This window comes from Prionailurus bengalensis, chromosome E2 (genome assembly GCF_016509475.1).
Source record: "Prionailurus bengalensis isolate Pbe53 chromosome E2, Fcat_Pben_1.1_paternal_pri, whole genome shotgun sequence".
In the NCBI taxonomy this organism is placed as follows: Eukaryota; Metazoa; Chordata; class Mammalia; order Carnivora; family Felidae; genus Prionailurus; species Prionailurus bengalensis.
The window spans coordinates 20,511,059-20,521,516 of NC_057352.1; positions in this window are offsets into that span (position 1 = coordinate 20,511,059).

Genomic DNA, 10,458 nt, shown 5'->3' on the forward strand with positions numbered 1-10,458 from the left:
AGTGGCATGAGCCCAGTGATGGTCCTGTGCCCTGTGTTAGCGTTTTGTAAATGAGTGCTCGCACTCCAGCCCCAGGAAGTTCCACGGAGTCTGTTCTGCCCCTTCCCCTACCTTTCCTTATCCTCTTGGGAAGGCAGTTTGCTGGGGCCGCCTGGCACCAGGGTAGGGCCCCTGCCCCACGCCACCACCGAGAAGGGTGCCGGGGGCCCGGGTTCACTTCTCTGTGCCACCCCCAGTCATCCCAGCCCCTCAGGACCGTCCCCTGGCACTTCCTGGTGTCAGTGCCAGCCACCTCGGGCTGCTTGTCCCTGGCACGCAGGGACAGTGGGCTGCACAGGACCCTGAAGAGCAGTATGGAGGGTAGAATCCTAGCACCCTCGCGACTCGGGCATGCACGCCGGCCAGCGCCGGCCCTCTGTCAGGTGGAGAAGTTGATTGCTGCTTGGGAAGCTGAGACAGAAGGTCACAGTTGCCTTACATTTTGTTCAATTTGTTCAACAGTTAAACAGTGCCGGTTTATTTTCATTTTACCAGGGGTAGGGAGACTCCCCAGGGTTTAAAACTACGTATCATTGCTCTCCTCGATGTTATTTCAAAAGAATCCATCAGCTCTCTGGAGATCCATAGACAGGCTGAGAGGCGGCAGTCTCTCACCTTTCGGACCTGGGCTTGCAGGGTGGCTCGTCGTGGGAACACTGCAGTTTGTCACACACATGGAGAACCGCTTTTGTCATTCCTGTCCTTTTCCCGCCTTCTGTGAGAGCATTTTGTTCCCTGGGGAAGTGAACATTTGTACATCTCAGCTTTAAGTTTGTTACACTTACATACTTTGCTTGTTACAGAACATACTTTGCAACTTTGGTGGCCCCTGGACCTCGTCGTGGCCAGGCAGGGGTGGGGTCGTGCAGCTCTTGGGCCTCCCGCCGGGGGCTGTCCAGGGTGCAAAGGAGGGCAGGACAGGCGGAGCGGCGACAGAGAAGCCCAGAGACTGAACCCAGGCCTGTGTGGAGGAGCTGGAATGCCCTGGGCCTTGCCAGATGGCCAGGGCTCCAGAAGCTGGAGAAGTCCCGGGAGGGGTGTTTGGGCAGAGGCAAGGACCCGGGGACAGCAGGAGGTCGGGGTGGGCAGGGAGGCCAGACTGCTGGGAGGGATGACTGCTTCATCCTGCGGTTTCCTGTCAGAGCAGGAGCCGGTGCTGTTCTTCCTGGTCCTGGGGAGTCCGCATATGGCTCTAGAATGATCCTGAGCAGGCAAACAGTTATAAAACATGCCCCAGGAGCTCAGTGAGCCCTGCTGCCTTTGGCTTTGGCAAAAAGCAGGGGAATTCAGCGTCGAATGGAGAGGGCCCGGGCCACAGCCAGGACGTGGGTGTGAGTTTGGGGTGAGAACAGGTGACGAGCTGCCCTCAGCTTTCCGGTCGATCTGCGCAGAGGGCACGGGGTTCGGAAGTGGCTTCAAGAAGAGTGGGAGAGCCCGTCCTTTCCCGGCAGCTTCCCTGTGGAGATCAGTGTGTCCTCCAACTCGGGGGGAGGGCAGAAAATCCTGAATTGTCTTTCTTTCAATGCACTTTATTTATTCAGCAGATACACATGGAGTGCTTATCTCTGTGCCCGTGTCGAGAACAAAGGCAAACGATTCCAGACCATGCTGGGTGCTTGGGCGAAAACAGGACAGAAACAATGAGCCCATAACCTTAATGGCTGCTGTGGGAGCTGCTGGCTGAACGCTGTGCAGGACATTCCGAAACCTCATTGTACAGAGGCATGGTCATGATCTTACCCTCCAAAACAAAAAATAACACTTTCAAGGAACAGCCCAGAAGGTTCTCTTCTCCTCCCATCTCCCAACGCCCTGCCCCCTATCTCGCAGGAAAGCTCACCTGGTTCGTCTCTATGTGCTCTGATAGCTCCTTTGTCTCTGAATTCCCAAGTGACGGTTTGTGCTGGCCTATGAGACCCTAAGCCACCACACGAGGGGGTGGCCCTGGACTCGGTGCGGGGTACACGGAGCAGCTGGCCAACCTTGGCTGGCAGGAAGGCCAGCCAGGGAGAATGAGCTACGTGAGAAATGTAATTTCTTGGGGGAGCTTGGGGGGGGGGGGCGGGCAGGAAGTTCCTGAAGGCTTTGGGCAGGACGGGACGTAGCATTTCAGTGGGTGTCAGATGCTGAGTTGGATTTCCCCAGAAGAAAATTGTGTAAAGAAAGACAAAGACTCAGTAGGTATAGGAGTGGAATTGTGTCCCCTTTAAAAAAGATGCGTTAGGGATGCCTGGGTGGCTAAGTTGGTTAAGCATCCGACTTCAACTCAGGGCTTGTGGGTTCAAGCCCCACGTCGGACTCTGTGCTGACCTCTCGGAGCCTGGAGCTGCTTCAGATTCTGTGTCTCCCTCTCTCTCTGCCCCTCCCCTGCTCATCCTCTCTCTCTCTCTCTCAAAAAAAAAAAAATAAACACTTAAAAAAATTTTTAAATAAATAAATAAATAAATAAGATATGTTGAAGCCCTAACCCCCAGAACCTTATAATGGGACTGTATTTGGAAATAGGGTTTTTGCAGATGCAATTAGATGAGGCTAGACTGGAGCAGGGATGGTCCTTATGCCAGATGACTGGTATCCTTAAAAGAAGATCGTGTGAGGACAGAGACACCCAGGGAGGACACCAGGTGACAGCCGTCAGGGTTGGAGAGATGTAGCTCCAGGCCACGGAACACCAGCGACAGCCCCCGAAGCTAGGAAGAGGCCGCGAAGGACACCCCGCCTTGGGTGTCAGAGGGAGCATGGCCTGCCCACACGTTGACTTTGGACTTCTAGACTCCAGACCAGAGACAGTAAAACTGCTTGTTTTAGAGCCAAAAGAGAAGGAAACAGAACAGGACCCCAGAGCCATGAGTTTCCAGAGCGAGCAGGGTCTCCGAGCAGTTCTAGGAAAACTTCCGTGTGTGTTGGAGCACATGGCTATTCCAACCATAAATTTCCGGAAGTTGTCTAAACGTGACTCAAGTATTTCTGATGAAAATCTAGCCCCCAGAGTGAGGTGTGCTGTGAACGTCAAACATGCACCAGACTCCAAAGACTTACTATGAAAAGAATATAAACTATCTCACCAATAATTTCTCTACCGGTTACATGTTGAGGTGACATTTTGTATGTATTGAGTGAAACAAAACCTATCATGAAAGTCGATGCTCTCACCTATTTTTGTTGTCATTTCTACTTTTTAAGAAATGCGGCCACTTAGAAAAACTTCCAAGCGCGTATGTGGCTCACGGTGTGTTTCTCTTGGGCAGTTCTGTAGGGAGCTAAATGTGAAAGGCAAAACTAAGCTTCTAGAAGACAATCCATGACTGCAGGTCAGGCAAGGATCTCTTGAACAAAACCCAGAAGGCACTAACCACAGAGGATGACATGACAATTTGACGACAATACAATTAACGAAGAGCTCTTCGCCCACGTGGCGGGACAAGCCACGTAGTGGGGAGCGTATGCCATGGCTGACAGACGCCCTTCGTCCAGAGAGAGTGAAGGAGGCCGGGAAGCAGAAGACAGCCCAAGAGAAAACAGCGGGAGAGGCAGGGACAGGCGTTTCGAGGGAGTAACCTAAATGAGTACGTGCGGAGGAGACAGGGAAGCCAAGTGGCACACGTCTAGCCCATCTTTTGATGGGTTTTTACGCCAAGTGTGTGACAAAGCCAACCTAACACGTTTGAGAGGCAGTAGGAACGGGGCCAGAGTCTCCCATCCATTCAGCCCCCGGATGGAAACCCCTGCTCTGTCCCCAAGGCCGGGGGCCGGCGACCACGTGGAGGAACGAAACCCGCACATCCATGGGCGCCTTCCCCGTGTTGTCATACCAACACCGCGAGTCCGCGCAGAACGCGGTGTGGATCCAGCCGTGCGGTGTTCCGAACCGTGCAAAACGGAGCGGAGTGTTCTCCGGGGACGCGGGTGTGTGGCAAGGCTCCAGAGAAAAGCTCGCCTGTCACAAACTGAAAATGCGGTTCCCGAGGACTCTGGAGTCATGGCAACGGCCGCTCCTCAGCTCAGGGGTCCGTGCACGGGCCGTTGATTGTTTTGAAAACATACGGGAGGCATCAGGTGACCATTTTTGTATGGGCACTTAGAGAGTGAGTCGAAGTTTGCTTAATCACAGAATTCCAGTAAAGTTTTGAGAAAGTCAATGGGACATAAGACTGTAGACGGAAGGTACGTTTTGGACCAGTGTGGCCGTGAGGCACTGGGAGAAGCCGGTGGCACTGAGGACTCTCAGGACTCGGGGGGCGGGGAGCCTTGGAGGCTGGGGGCTGTCTTTGGGGAAACGGAAGAGCAAAGTGGACGCTGGGACAGGCCGTGGTCCCAGGAGGGAGGCTGGAGGGGTCCAGACTCTGGAAGTAGAAGCAGAAGAGGGAGGCTTCGAGAGGCTTGGGGACCCACAGGGCCGCCCGCCCCACTCAGCCTGCTGTGGCCTTCTCTCCCGTGACCGTGCCCAGAAGGCGACTGACCACTCAGGTGGGGCAAGGAGGGCGGAGGGCAGGGGCGTAACAGAGGCCACGGAGGGAAGCAGACAGCCAGTGCGATGCCTGCCCCCAGGACTCCCCTGCTCAGAGGCACCCGCCGCCTCCTAACTATTCTGTCATTCTTAACAAAAAGCTTGTCCATTTGGTCCCCTCATCAAGCCCTGGACTGCACCATATCCCCAGCTGCCCAAATTCTGGGGGCAAGGCCAGGAAGGGGGCTCCGCGTCTAGTCTGGCCTCCAGGGTTTGCATGGAGCCTTGCAGCCCTGGGAGGAAGGAGGCCAGGCTGGGTGCCCGCCCCGTGCTGTGAGGCAGACTGTGACCCAGCCCTGTTTCCACCTGCCCCTCTCTGGCCTAGGGGTGGAGCGCCCACAGAGCAGGGCCCTCCGGAGGTTCTGCAGGGGCCCTGCCTGCTCCTGGAGGGGGATGTTTCTCACTGCGTGTGGGACCATTACCTGGTGCGGCTCCCAGGGGCACAAGTCTCTTGTGGAAGTTGAGGACAGGGTACACTTAGGTCAAGGACTGAGGGGGGGGAGGGGGAGATGAGCTGTAGTGAGGAGTGAGCGAATTCCTGTGAGGGAAGGGCAAAATACCACAGAAAATGGTTCTGTGAAGAAGGGCCATCTTATTGGAGCAAGAATGTTCCAGGTGAAGGCACTTGTGCCCCAGTGGAAGGGGAGGAGGAGTCAGAGGAAATAGGAGGGAAGGGAGGGCAGGGCCTGCCTTGCAGGGCCTGCCTTGGAGCCACGCTCTGGCTTGTCCCTCGCCTCGGTCGACCACCTGTGACTGCTCGGCACTGGTGCCCGGGGTGGGGGTGCATGCAGGGTTTGCAAAGTGGAACCAGCAGAATCGGCAGAAGAGGGCAGAAGCTGGAGCAGGGAGAGAAATGCGTGGATTCCAGAGACGTAAGACTGGACCTTGGATGAGCCAGAGCTGGGGCCCAGCGGCCAAGCCTACAAGCCTCCACCCAGTGCACGTGAGTGAATTGTGGGGGGCAGGAGGAGGGGGAGCAGAGGAGAGCCTTGGGTAGCTCTCCGGGCCTCACAGACCCCCAACACTGTTCCCAGAAGCCAGAGCTTGTGAACTGTCTGGCGTGGACCCACTTCCTCTCAGAACTGAGCTGACTGGGTAACGGTCACCCCTCAGTTCCTCAAGCAGCTGGGCTCAACGGGTGGGGTTACCTCCCTCCAGGAGGACACTCACACACGCCTAGATATTCCTAGAGCTGAAGTGTGGGTCACTCTGGGCAACCTCTCTGTCTCTACACAGGCTTCCCATCAGCAGTAAAGACACTCAGGTGTCTCTCCTCTAAACGAGAACCTTCTCCTAGACCCCACATTCTCCCCACCTCCGTGGGGAGCCTGACCCCTGGCCCTCTGCTCACTACACAGCCTGGCTGCTGTGAATATTTGTATACAAATTTTTGTGTAGATGAGATTTTATTCTTTTTTTTTCTTTAGAATTTAAATTTTGATTTTGATTTTAATTTTTTCTTTCTTTTAAATGTGAAATTTATTATCAAATTGGTTTCCATACAGGACCCAGTGCTCATCCCAACAGGTGCCCTCCTCAATGCCCATCACCCACTTTCCCCTCTCTCCCACCCCCCATCAATCCTCAGTTCATTCTCAGGGTTTTTTTTTATTTTTTATTTTTTAAAATTTACATCCAAATTTGTTAGCATATAGTGCAACAATGATTTCAAGAGGAGATTCCTGGGGCGCCTGGGTGGCGCAGTCGGTTAAGCGTCCGACTTCAGCCAGGTCACGATCTCGCGGTCCGTGAGTTCGAGCCCCGCGTCGGGCTCTGGGCTGATGGTCAGAGCCTGGAGCCTGTTTCTGATTCTGTGTCTCCCTCTCTCTCTGCCCCTCCCCCGTTCATGCTCTGTCTCTCTCTGTCCCCCCAAAAATAAATAAACGTTGAAAAAAAAATTTTAAAAAGAGGAGATTCCTTAGAGCCCCTTCCCCATTTAGCCCATCCTCCCCTCCCACAACCCCTCCAATAACCCTCAGTTTGTTCTCCATATTTATGAGTCTCTTCTGTTTTGTCCCCCTCCCTGTTTTTATATTATTTTTGATTCCCTTCCCTTATGTTCATCTGTTTTGTCTCTTAAAGTCTTCATATGAGTGAAGTCATATGATTTTTGTCTTTCTCTGACTAATTTCACTTAGCATAATACCCTCCAGTTCCATCCACGTCGTTGCAAATGGCAGGATTTCCTTCTTTTGGATTGCTGGGTAATACTCCATTGTATATATATACCACATTTTCTTTATCCATTCATCCATTGATGGACATTTGGGCTCCTTTCATACTTTGGCTATTGTTGATAGTGCTGCTATAAACATGGGGGTGCATGTGTCCCTTTGAAACAGCATATCTGTATCCCTTGGATAAATGCCTAGTAGTGCAATTGCTGGGTCGTAGGGTAGTTCTATTTTTAGTTTTTTGAGGAACCTCCATCCTGTTTTCCAGAGTGGCTACACCAGCTTGCATCCCCATGCACGCGGCTTTATTCTTTTTGGGTAAACAGCTAGGGCTGGATTTGCTGCATCGTGGGAATGCATATATGTTCAACTGTTTAAGACCTCTCCAGCACATAAGGACAGCTATGGCATGGCTCCACTTGATCTACTGTACTTGGTCAAAGTCAGAGGGACAGAAAGTGGAATGGTAGCTACCAGGATCTGAGGCAAAGGAGCGAACGGGGAGTTAGTGTTTAAAGGGTACACAGTTTAGGGGCACCTGGGTGGCTCAGTTGGTTAAGCATCCACCTCTTGATTTCAGCTCAGGTCATGATCTCACAGTTTGTGAGTCCGAGCCCCACATTGGGCTCTGTGCTAACAGCACAGAGTCTGCTTGGGATTCTCTCTCTCTCTCTCTCTCTCTCTCTCTCTGCCCCTCCCCCACTCATGCTCCTTCTCTCTCAAAATGAATAAAATTTTAAAAACTTTAAAGGGTACACAGTTTCAGTTTGGGAAGATGACGACAAAGTTCAGGAGATGGATGGTTGCACAACACTGTGGACACACTTAATGCCACTGAACTGAGCACTTAAAAATGGTGACAAGGAGAAATTTATTGCTCTATATATTTTGCCTCAATTACAAAAGAAATCTCCAGATTTGCTTCTTTGAGAGCTGCTAAGAGAGTAGGCCTTAAAGGTTCTCATCACAAGAGGTGCGCCCGGGTGGCTCAGTCAGTTAAGTGTCTGAATTCTGCTCAGATCATGATCTTGTGGTTTGTGGGTTCAAGCCCCACATCAGGCTCAATGCTGTCAGCCTGTCAGGGCAGAGCCTGGAGCCTGCTTCGGATTCTGTGTCTCCCTCTCTCTCTGCCCCTCCCCAACTTGCACTCTGTCTCTCAAAAATAAATAAAAATGATTACAAATTTAAATGTTAGAAAAATGTTTAATTAAAAAATAAGATACTGTTACAAATTTTTTAATAAAAAATGGACAAAGTCCTAAGGTAGAATTATACTATCCCAATGGCTCTTGGATATACATTGTTTCCCAGATAAGAATTTATAAATTGTGCTTCCCTTGCTAATTGTTTTATGGTTAGACTGTAAGTCCTTGGCATTTAAAGACGTTGCACATTCCACTGACTCTTTACAAGTTCCTCTGCTTAGAATCCAGGTAGTAGGTGCCATGAATCCAGGTGCCATGAGGTCTTGGCGGTTGCCCAGAGGCTCTGAACCATCAGCAGCAGCGGCGAGAAGGGACAGAAGACCGTGTGAACTCAGGAACAGAAGAAAGTTTAAAAACTCGAAGGCACGCCTGGAACCAGCTGAGGTGGTAAAGGCAGATCCAGCGTCTGTGTGAGGGTTTGACCCTCTGAGGAGGAAGGTGAATCAGACCACAAGACACCAGGAGGCTGTGGAGAAAGGGAGTCCCACGGCCAGGCCAAGCATGTCCGTAAAAACCGTTACAGGACAAGGGAACCCAAATATGAGACCATATGTACCAAATATGAGACCATAACATAACATAAAATGCAGACGGTGATAATATCATCATCTTTGCAATGGAAAAAGCACCGTTTGAAAGTGAGGGTCAAGAGCCTCAGCAGAAACTTAAGAAATAACAAAGTTGTATGAAGGAAACCTGAAACTTCCCAGGACGTGCGCCGTAAGAGGGAACTGCTGCAGGGAGCAAAGCCCCAGCCGTGGGGTGGGAGGGCTGGACACACAAGAAGCCAAAGGGCACAACGAATGGCAGGAGTGGGGCTCGGCAGGGGGGGGGGGGGTGAAAACAAATCCAGATGATTTGCCCTGAGGGGGAAAAAAACTTCTGCTAATTGGTTGAACGCAGACACTGCCAAGAAAAAAAGCGAAAAAGAAGAAATAACAGCTTTACGCAAGGAAATGCTCCCCATGGACCCAAATTTAACCCAGGTGGATTTCTGACCCTTGAAGGAGCCGCATGCCCAGATGTTCCAAACTCAGCACTTGGCAGAGGCCCCAGAAGACCAAGGGATCCACCGCAGTTGAATGCTAACTTTCTGCAGTCCCTATGGTTCCAAGAGAGGGCGGGGTGCCTGGGGAGAGGCTGAGTTACCTGTGGTCACACGGCCAGCTCCGGGCGGGGCCCTCCTACCCCCCACCCCACCCTGCCCTCCTCAGGTGATTTCTGTTAGAACATCAGCCCTTTGGAGGCAACCTTGACCCAGGGAGTATTCTGCAGTGTTTTGCAGATCTAGACGCCCCAGCAACTACACTCTGAGCGCTGCTGTGTTAGCAGAGACTTCAGGAATGACACAAAGAAACCTGTGGGAAGGTCCTGTGTGGGGCAGCACGTCCTGCCCCGGCCTGTGGCGTCCGTGCTCAAGGTGGATGGGCCCACAGGTGAGCCCTGTGCTCAGAGGTCAGGGGAGCGGTTGCTCTGATGAGTTGCGTGGGACCCTGACTCTGAGACAGCGAGGGTCCCCACATTCTCCAGATGCCTTCAAGTGACAACTGAGAAATCTGCCTGCCCGGAAGTGTGGCCACCCGTGGCTTGCCCTGCTGTTTCTTGTTGACCCTTGGTCTCTTCTGGATATCGGGGATGCTGTCGTGTTTACTCCAAGGCAAAACAACCGGAAGGATGTGGTCATGATAACAGCACAATGCTCCAGGCTGGGCTCCTCCATCCAAAGAAAAAACTTATCTGAGACAAGGGATTAGAGCTGCCACCTGAGTCAGCCTTCGTGGGGAGGGTGGGTCTGTCCCCAGCCCCCTGAGCACATCTGAGGCACCTCTGTTCCTTCTCTGAGTGAGACGGACCTCTGTGGCCTTCACGCGCTCCATTATCTCTGGGGCCTCAGTTTCCCCATCGGGTAAGGGCCACACAGTGGATCCCCTCACTGCTCCATGGGCAGGGGCACACAGACTGGGCCCCCTGAGCAGCAGTACCACCAAGTGGAACAGTCCCGGTGTTGGAGCTGCACATGCAGACAGCAGGTGCCTGCAGGAGGCCTCAGGGCTGGGTCCATATTCTGGCAAACTCTTCTGCAGCTCCAGGGGTGCCGGAACCGGTCACTGCCAAAGGTGAGTGGGAAAGACTTGCCTCCTCCTCCTCCGGGCTTGGCCAGAAGCAGGTGGGAGGAAAGCACCCGCCCTGCCCAGCCCAGCAAGTGACACGCACGGCGGTTCCTCTTTGTGCCGCCTGACCAGGGTTGTAAGTACAGCCCATTGAGGCAATAAAAGAGTTAGTTCCAAAGTTTATCCCCTCGGATGCCAGTCTTCGGAGGGAGTTGTCCTTACAGGATGTTGCTGATTTGGGGGAATCTGGTTAAGGACAAAAACAGTGTTCTAGACATAAATGAACAACACAAAAACATTTGTGCACAGAAACTGGCTTGCCTGACCCTCCCCTTTTTGTGTGCTGTGTCCAAGCTTCATTGCTTAAAAAAAAAAAAAAAAAAAAAAAAAAGGTGTTTAATAATTACCTTCGTTGACCTCTG